Genomic DNA, 12416 nt, shown 5'->3' on the forward strand with positions numbered 1-12416 from the left:
CTTCTTCAGCTACAGCCTGGGTCTTCAACTCTTCATTAACATTGTCATCAGCACTACTGGCTGGAATTTCTTCATGGACAGATGGGATTGCATGAGGTTCTTCAGATCCCATTTGTACTTCACTAGCAACAGGGGACTGAGGAATTCATTGAAGTGGGGTAAACATTGAGAGTTGGGGTGCTGACTTTGCCGAAATTCATAATTCAGCACGGGTGTGGTACAGCCAATGTCCACATCTTCATCTTCCATTTCTTCAACGCCGGCCTCTTCAGCAGTAAACTAAGGCATAGGCGAGGAGACAACTGGTGTTAAAGGGATTGCATCCACTTCAATTTCTTCATCCAACTGCTCTGACGAAGCAGCAGAAGGATTCTCTTCATCGGATTCGTTTGGAATCACATAATCTTCATCATAAGGAACAAGGTCCTTTGATGGCATGAATGAGACAGGAACGGCATCAATTGGGTTGTCAATTGAGCCTGTCAAAGGCTTCATCTTCTTCGGAGCTGAAGAATCTGATGAAGTTGATGCCTTCCTTTTCTTCACAGCGGCACGCTCTGCAGCCTTGGTCTTCTTCACATCTGATGCAGATGGAAGGATTGGAGTTTGCGTTGGTGTAGAGGAATTTGGTTCATTTTCTTCAGGCACAATTGATGCAGTTGCCCTGACTTCTTCATTTTCTTCAGGCGCACCACTAGCGGATGCCCTGGTAATTTCTTCAGTGGCTGGAATGCAGTCATCAGCCCTGGTACTTTCATTTTCTTCAGCAGCCTGATTGTCATCAGCGGTGCTGGCATGTTCTTCAGTAGGTTGTGCAGATGCTTCAGCCTGAGGATTTTCTTGTTGCGTTGGGGCTGCAACATTTGAAGTGAATTTATCAGCAATCTTCACAAATCTGACTTTGGCTCCAAGCCAGTCAGCATAGTAGTGATCAAATTCATCACTCAGTTGCTTGATCTCAGCTTGTAAGGCAACGAGTTGTTCAGGGAAAAGAGTGAGGACGTTGTCCTTTAGGTAGCGCTGCTTCTTGTCCTACGCTTTCTTCACTCTTCTTCCTTCTCAAATTTCCATTTTTCTTCTTTAATGAAGGCAGTCAAAACATGACTTTGACCAGGAGTGAGGTTCATCTCCGTCAAAGGTGTGTTCGGGTCTTTGTGCCATAGATCAATGAAATCTAGGATCAACTTCGGATACAATAACAGTGGCACAATGCTGCATTTGGCTCTAGCGGCCCTGGCCTGCCTGTCTCTGATGATTTCGGCAAGTTCTTCATCATCAGCCTCATCATCAGACGGCCCTTGAAAGGTGACCTGCTTCTTGTGAGGACTTGGTCGAGGGCCTCGTCCAGCAGTGGCCTTTTTCTTTAGCAGAGAGGGGACAGTTGAGGAATTTGGTGCAGCTGAGGAACTTCAGACGCTCCTGAGGCAATTGAGATGTCTGTAGTCCTCTGGCACTGTAACACCCCAGATGTAACATGTCCCATTTTGGCAATATATCAACTTGACCTCATCCAAGTCTTGTGGGTTTTATCATGTTTGGCCTCATCTTGTTTGGTTGTGTGGTTTTATTCTTTTCAATGTCATATTCCTTTTAGCCATATTGCATTTGTGCTTCTTGTCATCATCATATAGTGCATTTTCATCTCATGTCATCTCATGTTGCATTTTGTCATTCATGTTGTTGCCATGAGCATCATGGGCATGACCTTGTCCCCCCCCCCCTTTTCAACCATGGCACCATCACTTCTCCTCCTTCCTTCTCTTATCAAGTGCTATTTTTCCTTCTCTATTAATGTTCATCTTCTTCCTGTAAATCTTGCTCCTTGCCCTAAACCTCTCTGCCAAAGATCTCCTTATTTGAAGTTGTTTTGGTCAGGTTCAAAAATGACACAAGTTTGAATATAATTCAAACTTGTCTTTTTTTCTACCTCTAAAAATGCCCAATGCAATTTATTAAAATAGTGGATAATTCTAGGAGTTGGAGAGTATTTTCTTTATGCTCTAACTCCTCTCCTTTTTCCCTGAGCTTTTTTGTTTCTATTTCTGTTTAAAAAAAATAGAAATGAAGCAGCAGCAACAGCCAGCGCAGCAGCCCCCCCCCCCCTGGGCCTCCCGCCAACCCAGCCAACACAGCCCGCCAGCCTAGCCAATGCAGCCAGCCCAGCCCAGCCAGCGCGCCAGCCAGCCCGCTCGCGCCCTCGTCATTTCTCACCGGGTCGCCTCGCTACCCCGCAGCCCGCACGCCCACGTGGCACTCGCGACCCCACTAGCCAGCCTCTGGCTACAGCACACCCGCCTCTCACCTTTTCGTCTAGCTCACGCCGGGCGCGCACATGGCCACGGCCGCGTCTACGTCGTGCTCCACCCGTCGCCCTAGCCCCCCTTTTATCCCCTCTCCGTGTCCACACAACCCCTAGGGTTTCCCTCTTCCTCTCTTCGCCACCGCCAGGTGAGTTTAGCCACCAGATCCACCGCATCGCTCCGTCCCGAGCGCACCTGAGAGCGTGCCTCGTCGTCGGCGTGCTCTCCGGCCACTCCCAACCTTGCCGATCGTGTCCTTCGTCTCCCTCGTCGTCGTCTCCTTCCACGTCGTCGACTATGGTGCCCCGAGCGACGAGTTCCTCGATGTCCCCTGCTTCCTCCTTCCTCTTGGTCAGAACCGCGCCAGGAATTCAGAGCTCCACCTCGTCGCCGCTAGCTCGTCTTCATCGACTACTCCGTGTCCTGGGGTGAGCTGGGTAACGCGCCTCCCTCTCCCATCCTTCCCATGGCATGTAGGAGCCCGTAGATCGCATCCGTTCCTTGTCTTTCCCGCGCTTGCAGTGCTCCGGCGTTTCTGAATTTGTTGGTGCAGTGCGGTGCAATCGTAGCGTGTTTTGCGTGTCCCCGCTCTGGTTCCCCCTCGTCGTGCTCCCGTAGCGCGCTCGCGCACTCGTTTACGCCTCGCGCGCACCCTGCAAGCCTCCTGCAGCTCCGGCGAGTTCCTCTGCCGCTCGTCGCGGACGCCATGGCCCCGAGTCGAGCAACTGCTTGAGCTCGAGCGCCCCTGCATCCCCTCGTAGATGCACGCATCCATTCCCCTTTCCGCATGGCCACCGGAGTCCCTGTGCCCGCTGGATTGCCGCTGTTGCCCTCGTCGGCGCCATCATCTTCTCGGTTTGCAACAGAGTTGATCGACCTGGTGCCTATCTAAAAGGAGCCGAAGCCCTTTTCCTATCAGAACCACCTACCTAGCCCAGTGGTTGCCGTAGTAGAGCCACACTGGGGAGACCCGGGTTCGATCCCCTACGGGTGCATATTATTCCCCCCCTTTTTCCTTTTCTTTGCACTGTGAGTATGACAAGGTGGCCCCACCTGTCATCCTCTCTTAGCCTGTTTGTTTTTTTATTTATTTTATTATTATTATTTGTTTTATTTTGATTCCCAGCGAATATTCCATTTCTGTTATATGGAATCTGTCCTTTTCGGGCAAGTCCATTTCTGGACGTTTCCAAATATGGAAAGTGCCATTTCTGTCAATTACCATTTTAGGCAGGTTTTATCTTTGTGCATTTGTGATAATTTTTCTACAGCAACCCTAACATATTATATATGTTTTTGGGGTAGAAAAATCCCACCAATCCATTGGTGGCATTAGTTTCTGCATTTGAGCAAGTTCATAATCATGCCATCTCACTTCTTATTGTTGTTTTGTCTCTTATGTGCTTGTTCATGCAAATATGCTAGCTGTTTGTTTTGCACATGAGTAGCTTCGTTTTCATGCCTACTTCATGCTAGTACTTGTTCAATGCCATGACTTGCCTGGTAATGAGTTGATCAAGCCTGTAGAACTGTTATCTCTTGCAGTATTGCCATGGTATTTTAGTCATGCTCTAGTGGTTTTTTTGTTTGAGCTCAGTGTTCATGTTTCGTAGAGCATCTCCTGTACATCACTGTTACGCATCTTGTTCATATGTTTGGGTGCTATAGCTTATTCATACTTTGCATACAAGTGGCCATGTTGCTGTTTGCATCATATCTTGTCTTGCTTGTCTTTTGCAAACCGTGCACCCGAATCCGGTGATCTTTATATCGATTTCAACCGAAATCATCTCATCTTTCCAGCGGCATACTTGGTTTGCCAAGTGATGCCTTGTTCATCATTTTTCCTTCCAAAGCACGCATATGCATGGCATATCACATCTCGCAAATCATGTCGTGTATTGCATCATGTTGCTTGTGCATTGCACCGTGATTTATTGTGGTTCCTTGCTTGTGTTCTTGCTTTGGGTAGAGCCGGGAGACGAGTACGTGCACGAGGAACCTGTTGAGAACGCTTACGAGGATCCAACCTTTGACAACTCTGAGAACCTTGCAGGCAAGATGACCATACCTTCGATATCACTTCTATCTTTGCTTGCTAGTACTCGCTCTATCGCTATGTTAGCTCTTCCTGCCTTGTTTACCATGCCTACCTATTGCCATGTTAAACCTCTAACCAACCTGTCCTAGCAACTGTTGTTTGGCTATGTTACCGCTTTTGCTCATCCCCTCTTATAGCGTTGTTAGTTGCAGGTGAAGATGAAGTTTGTTCCTGGTCGGAACATGGATATTTTGGGATATCACAATATCTCTTGTTTAAATTAATGCACCTTATATATTTGGTAAAGGGTGGAAGGCTCGGCCTTATGCCTGGTGACTTGTTCCACTCTTGCCGCCCTAGTTTCCGTCATACCAGTGTTATGTTCCTGGATTTCGCGTTCCTTACACGGTTGGGTGATTTATGGGACCCCCATAACAGTTCGCTTTGAATAAAACTCCTCCAGCAAGTCCCAAACTTGGTTTTACCATTTGCCACCTAAGCCCTTTTCCCTTGGGCTTTCGCGAGCCCAAGGGTCATCTTTATTTTAACCCCCCCCCCCCCCCGGGCCAGTGCTCCTTCGAGTGTTGGTCCGAACTGAGTAGACTGCGGGGCCACCTCGGGGAAACTTGAGGGTTGGTTTTACTTGTAGGATGTCTCATTCGGTGTTGCCCTGAGAACGAGTTATGTGCAGCTCCTATCGGGATTTGTCGGCACATCGGGCGGCTTTGCTGGTCTTGTTTTACCATTGTCGAAATGTTTTGCGAACCGGGATTCCGAGACTGATCGGGTCTTCCCGGGAGAAGGTATATTACTTCGTTGACCGTGAGAGCTTGTGATGGGCTAAGTTGGGACACCCCTGCAGGGTATATAATCTTTCGAAAGCCGTGCCCGTGGTTATGAGGCAGATGGGAATTTGTTAATGTCCGGTTGTAGATAACTTGACACTTGACCTCTTTAAAAAGCATCAACCGTGTGTGTAGCCGTGATGGTCTCTTCTCGGCGAAGTCCGGGAAGTGAACACGGTTTGAGTTATGCTTGACGTAAGTAGTTTCAGGATCACTTCTTGATCACTTCTAGCTTCTCGACCGACGCGTTGCTTCTCTTCTCGCTCTCACTTGCGTATGTTAGCCACCATATATGCTTAGTGCTTGCCGCAGCTCCACCATGTTACCCCTTACCTACCTATGAGCTTAAATAGCCTTGATCTCGCGGGTGTTTGATTGCTGAGTCCTCGTGACTCACAGATTCTACCAAAACAGATGCAGGTGCCGAGGATACTGGCGCAGATGGCGCAACTGAGCTGAAGTGGGAATTTGATGAGGCCCTTGGTCGTTACTATGTATCGTTTCCAAATGATCAGTAGAGGTGCCCAGTCGGGACGATCGGGGATCTAGCATTTGGGGTTGTCTTCTTTTCATTTTGAACTTGACCGTAGCCGGTCTATGAGTGTATTTGAATGATGTATGATCTTAAATTATGTATTGTGTGAAGTGGCGATTGTAAGCCAACTCTCTTTATCCCATTCTTGTTCATTACATGGGATTGTGTGAAGATGACCCTTCTTGCGACAAAACCACCATGCGGTTATGCCTCTAAGTCATGCTTCGACACGTGGGAGGTATAGACGCATCGTGGGTGTTACAAGCACGTGGCAGGATGCACAGGTGCAGAAAATTTAGTTGGAGCAGCTGAGGACTTTGTCAGAGGAGCTGGGGACTTTGATGGAGGAGGAGCAGTTTGAGGGGTTGGCCGTGAGGGCTTTGAAGAATCTGGCCGTCAGGGCATTGCTGAGGAACTTGGTCGTGAGGGCATTGAGGGAGAAGCACTTGGCTTGTGAGCAGGCTTCTTAGGCATGGCCTTCTTCGGCTTGGTTGCAAAGGCCTCAGCAGTGGTAGCAGCAGCAACATAATCTTCATTGAATTTCGTCACTACTTCCTTTGCCTGTTTGGCTAGCTTGGCCTGGCGCTTTGCCCATTCATCAGGATAATCCTCACCACGCTTGAGGCTGGTGGGATCTACCAATTGGCCAGGTGCCAATGGAGGTCTTGGGCATGGAGGGTTGAGAGCGAATTTCTTCATATACTTGGGAGTAACATATTTGTACTCCCTCCATTCCCGTGCCCATCTCCTCTCAATCTTTTGAATGCGCACTTTGCGCTGATTTCTATCCTCCTCAGGGGGTGTGCAGTACCCAGCATAAATGTCATCGAGGATTTCAAAAGCAGTATTGACCTCAGGCCTCTTTCCACCCTTCTGTGGCTTCTTACCATCAGCCATTTTCTTCAGCTGAGGAATATGAACGACTGAAGTTTCTAAAGAGGTATGCAACTTTTCTTCAAGGAACGCTGCAAATGAGTTAAGTTGATGAGAACCTAGTGATTCAGCAGCAGACATGAGTACATGTGAACAGAGTATAGTCGCGAGGAATTTGGAGAGGTCATATGCGTTCTCAGAAGGTTTTTCAAAAAGAATAAGTTTGAGGAATTTGACCAGATGAGCCTTGAAGAATTTCAGTAAGCGTTCTTTGTCTTAGGTTCCAGAGTTGTATAGATCGATGATCCACACAATTGAGGAATCTCTAAGAAAATCATTGCTTAGAGAAACAAATCAAGAGCAGATGACATGTGAGGTGTTCAGTGTGTGAAGATTTGAAGAATAAACACCTTTGAAGATTTGCAAGAAAACATTTGAATCAAAGAGGGCAGTAAAAGTAACTTTTAATTACCCTTGATGAAGAACACGATGAACTGGGAAGTGTAGATGTGAAGTTCGTCAGTCCAGATCTTCCACGCCCTAACTCGGCAGAGGAAGACAGCTACGGCGGCGGCGGAGTAAGGAAATCCGCAACCTGCGCGAGTACGACGGCGACGAGGTCGAGGCAGTGAAACTCTTCCTCACCAGTGATGATGAAGTAGCAGCGGCCTAGGGTTTGAGAAGCTTGTGCGGGAGTAAGAACGAGTAGAGTAAAAACAAAGTGAGGAAGGGAAGGGGGTATTTATAGTCGGAGTGAAAAACTGTACGCCCGAGGAAATCGGACGAAAGTGCCCCTGGCCCTTCTCATTCGCTTGACATGTTTCACCCACGTACTGAGAGGTGGCGATCGTGATTGTGGATGAATAGATAAGTATTATCGTGGGATGCAGAACGGTTTGAGAGGCATAGCCGAAAATTTAGATAAGTTAAAATTTCGTTCGCAATTTCTTCAGCTGTCAAGGACACAGTGAAGATTTTGAACGAGTTTCAAATAGAACGCACATGAAGAATTTGTGAACAGACTGGGTTGAGTTTAGCATCGAGGGGGAAGGGTCCGATCACATTCACTTAGTAGAAAAATCAACTTGAAGAATTAGCAATAAGTGAATGTTGTAGAGGACAGAAACTCATATATATATATATATATATATATATATATGTGTGTGTGTGTGTGTGTGTGTGTGTGTGTGTGTGTGTGTGTGTGTATAAATATATATATATTCAAATGAAGAACAATGATGGAAAGAGTGAAGACAATGCAAAGTTGAAGAATTTGAAAAACTGAGGAATTTCCAAAAGGAAGAAAAACTCAAATTGAAGATTTCCAACTTTGGTTGGTGGCATAACCCACCGTATAAGAAAGCTGATTTCAGACACCGTGTACAATTATCGTAGGGCTCTGAGAATCAATTTCTTCATTAATTTCTTCACACTTAGATGATTAGTCTTCATTGATTGAAGAAAAACGTTACTTTGTGTGTTGCACATCTAAGTCATCAATTTTGCACAAGAGTTAGGATGTGTGTCCTTTTCAGAGAACATTCGAAGATTCTAGGATATTTAGCTCACACCGCAACTTGCTAAACCTCTTCTCATCCAAGGGCTTAGTGAAGATATCAGCGAGCTGGTCTTCAGTGCTTGCGTGGTCGATGGAGATGTCGCCCTTCAACACATGATCACGAAGAAAATGATGACGAATCTGGATGTGCTTTGTCTTCGAGTGCTGAACTGGGTTATGAGCAATCTTGATAGCGCTCTCATTGTTGCAGTAGAGAGGCACATACTTCACATTGATGCCATAGTCCTTGAGTGTTTGCTTCATCCATAGTAATTGAGCATAGCATGATTCAGCAGCAATGTACTCGACTTCTACAGTGCAGAGTGATACGCAGTTCTGTTTCTTCGAGGACCAACAGACCAAAGATCGTCCGAGGAAATGGCATGTGCCTGACGTTGACTTGCGGTCCACACGATCCCCAGCATAGTCAGAGTCTGAATATCCAGTGAGATCAAAGGAAGAGCCCTTGGGATACCATAATCCAAGTGTTGGTGTGTGAGCTAGATATCGAAGAATATGCTTCACAGCCTTATGGTGTGATTCCTTCGGTGTAGCTTGAAATCGGGCACACATGCAAACACTAAGCATAATATCCGGCCTAGATACACATAGGTACAATAAAGAGCCAATCATGGAATGGTATACCTTTTGATCAAAGTCTTTACCATTTTCATCAGTGCATAGATGGCCATTTGTGGGCATAGGAATTTTGACCCCTTTGTAATCTTGCATGTCGAATTTCCTCAATACATCTTTGAGGTATTTCTCCTAAGATATGAATATGCCATTTTTCTATTGACGAATTTTAAGACCTAAAAAGAATTTCAATTCTCCCATCATTGATATTCTTCACTCATCATATAGGCAAATTCATAACTATAATGTTGGTCAGTACAACCAAAAATGATATCATCAACATAAATTTGGCACACAAACAATTCACCATCATAAGATTTAGTGAAAAGAGTTGGGTCGAGTGAACCGGGTTTGAAGCCTTTCTTCATGAGGAATTCCTTCAAAGTATCATACCACGCCCGAGGGGCCTGCTTGAGGCCATACGGGGCCTTATTGAGTCTGAAGACTTTGTTAGGATGCTTTGGATCTTCAAAACCTGGGGGTTGAGCAACATATACTTCTTCCTCAAGCTTACCATTGAGGAATGCACTTTTCACATCCATTTGTTGTAGGATGATATCATGATGGTTAGCATAAGCAAGTAATATGCGAATAGCCTCAAGTCTAGCAACAGGTGCAAAAGTTTCATTAAAATCAATTCCTTCAACATGTGTGTATCCTTAAGCTACAAGTCGTGCCTTATTCCTCACCACAAGGCCATTTTCATCTTGCTTGTTGCGGTAGATCCACTAGTGCCAATGATATTGTGCTTGCGAGGATCTGGACGTTTGACCAGTTACCAGACGTTGTTGAGCTCGAACTGATGTAATTCTTCTTGCATAGCTTGAATCCACTCAGGCTCCAGAAATGCTTCATCTACCATAGTGGGCACAACACTGCTCTTCGTATCCAACAAGAGTAGCACAGCACTGCCTTTGGCACTAGCGGCCCAGTTTTGTCAGTCTCTGTAAGTGCATCTAGTGCCCCTTAGTGATTTCGGTGTATTGAAGACATATAGGTTAAGGGACTAATATGTTTGTGAGTGTACACAGGCTCTATAAGTCGATGAGGAGTTTGATATTTATGATGAAAGTCGACCCCTAAAAACGTATGTCTTCAGCTGAAGACTTTGGTTCTCCTGAAGATTTTGAAAGTGAAGAAATTAGTGTAACCTTGAAGACTTGGATATTCATGCGAGGATTATGAAGCGTTAAGACTTTTGTTTTGTAGTTTCATTTTCTCTTTCTTGAGTCATAGGAAACACCGTATTGTTAAAGGGGGTCATGGTAATACTAAGGAAACTGATTTCCAAGTGATGCTCATCTCAAAATCCTACACCTACCCAATCCTTTCTAGTGAAGCCATTGGAAATATCATATTAGTTCAGTCAATTTCTTTAGTGGCAGACAAAGATCTTCTGGTCTCTAAGGAATTTGTTCTGCCTCAAGAGTTAGGAATTTGTCAGTGTGGATTGCCTACACAGTGAGGAACATGATAGCCCCGAGGAATTTGAACCTAAAATATCCGACAGTTGTTGTGCTACGCGCCAGCTGTCCCAAAATATCTATCCACCTAACAGTCATATCATTGAAGGGCATTTATCTCTTATCATGTCGGGCTTCTCCCTAGGCTATAAATAGCTGCCCCCCTACAACCACTAGTTGGTTGGCTGCTCCGCGAGAAACTGACACTTGTCATTGAGAGCATCCCATCCTCCAAGGACTTTGAGCGAAAATCATCAAGTGAGGAAAACCCAAACCCAAACACCTACAAACCCAAAGTGATTGAGCATCACCGAAGAGATTGTTCCTGTGTGGAACCGATGCTTGTTAACTTTGAGGACTATGTATGCTCCAAACGGTTAGGCGTCATGGTATGAGCATCCAAGAGGAATTGTGGATCGCCGAGTGACCAAGTCTGTGAAGGTTTGGAAGTCACCTGTGAAGACTTACCACGAGTGTCGGGCGAGGTTTGTGTGACTTTTGCTCAAGGAGAATACGGTGAGGACTGTGTGTCCTCGAGTTTAAATACTCAGCCGCTCCAACCAGACGTACACATGTCACAACAGTTGGAACTGGTCTACCAAATCATTGTCTTGACCAAGCTAATTGGTTCTATTTCTTCAACCCTTTCATGTCCTCATTCATGTGTTGATGAACCTGATCATTATTGTTTGAAGACGTTGACTAAAGACTTTCTCTATTTCCTCAATCCAATTTCTTCAGTCACATTGTCTTCAGCCTGCTTATCCTGTTTTCACGCTATCTGTACTCTGTGCTTGTTTTCATTTCATCATGATGACTATGTTGTTGCTCTGTTATGCTTATACCTGAGTACTTATTCCGCTGCTAGTGTGTCGTTGCTTAGGAATTTCTTCACCAAGAAATTCCTCATTGACAAATTTGTAAAAATCGCCTATTCACTCCCCCTCTAGTCAATATAACGCATTTTCAGTTGGTATGAGAGCAAGGTACTCCCTTGTTCTGTGTGATTTTGGTTTAACCACCTAGAGTTCTAGTTATGTAGACCGCAGGAATGATCAAGGTCTCGACTGGGTGTCCTACCTTCTATGGGATGGACTACCCCTACTAGAAGAACAAGATGCGCATGCATCTTGAGGCAATTGAAAACGATCTCTGGTATGTTGTGGAAAATGGTGTTCCCTCAGTCACTCCGTTTGTGAATGTTGCTGATGTGAATAGATTCAAGCAACTCAATTCTCAAGCGAATAATATCATATGTGGCCATCTGAGCAAAGGACACTACGGCAGAGTGAGTGCTTGGGAAACTGCTAACCTGATTTGGGATAGGCTGTCCAAGGTCAATGAAGGAGTCTCTACTCAACGTGACTCCCGAGTTGATGTTCTTAGCAATCTCTTCAACCGCTTCAAAAGACTCGACAATGAAAATGTTCAGCAAACCTTCGATCGCCTCACTTACATCTCAAATGAGCTTCAAGCACTTGGTACCACTGACATCACCGACCATGAGATGGTGAAGAAATTGCTGAGATCACTTGATTCCTCATTCGATACTCTTGCACTGATGATTCAAGGGCGAGATGATTACAAGTCTCTAGATCCCGCTGATATCCTCGAGAGGCTAAACACTCATCTGCACTGAAGGCCAAGGCAGTCTCTGAATATGAAGATGAAGATTGTGGTAGCAGCCTTGGTGACCCTGAAGAACTGAGCCTGGATCTAGCAATGCTCATGAAGAAATTCCATAAGTTCTCTCGCCGTGGTCACTTTGGAAAGTCTTCAAGGAATGATGATTCCTTGTCCTGTGACTAGAAAAAGAGAACTTGCCACAAATGCAAGAAACCTGGTCACTACATGTCTGATTTTCCTCTGTGGGAAAAGGAATCAAAGAAGAAGAAGTACAAATATGACGATTCTGATGACTCAAAGAAGAATAAGAAATCTTCAAAGTCCTCATCATAAAAATCTTCAAAGTCTTCATCTCACAAGAAGAGCAGTTCCAAGAAGGCACGTGCATTTATTGGCAAGGAAATGGTCTCTGAAGTTGAATCTGAGAAAAATTTGGAGGAGGAGGAATCTAAGGAGTCAGACTCTGGTGTGGTGAACCTAGCCCTCGCTACTGCTTATATCAGCAAGCCATCTTCAACACAGAAGAAAATGACCTCCCC

The sequence above is a fragment of the Triticum aestivum genome, chromosome 4B (genome assembly GCF_018294505.1).
Source record: "Triticum aestivum cultivar Chinese Spring chromosome 4B, IWGSC CS RefSeq v2.1, whole genome shotgun sequence".
NCBI classification, from domain to species: Eukaryota; Viridiplantae; Streptophyta; class Magnoliopsida; order Poales; family Poaceae; genus Triticum; species Triticum aestivum.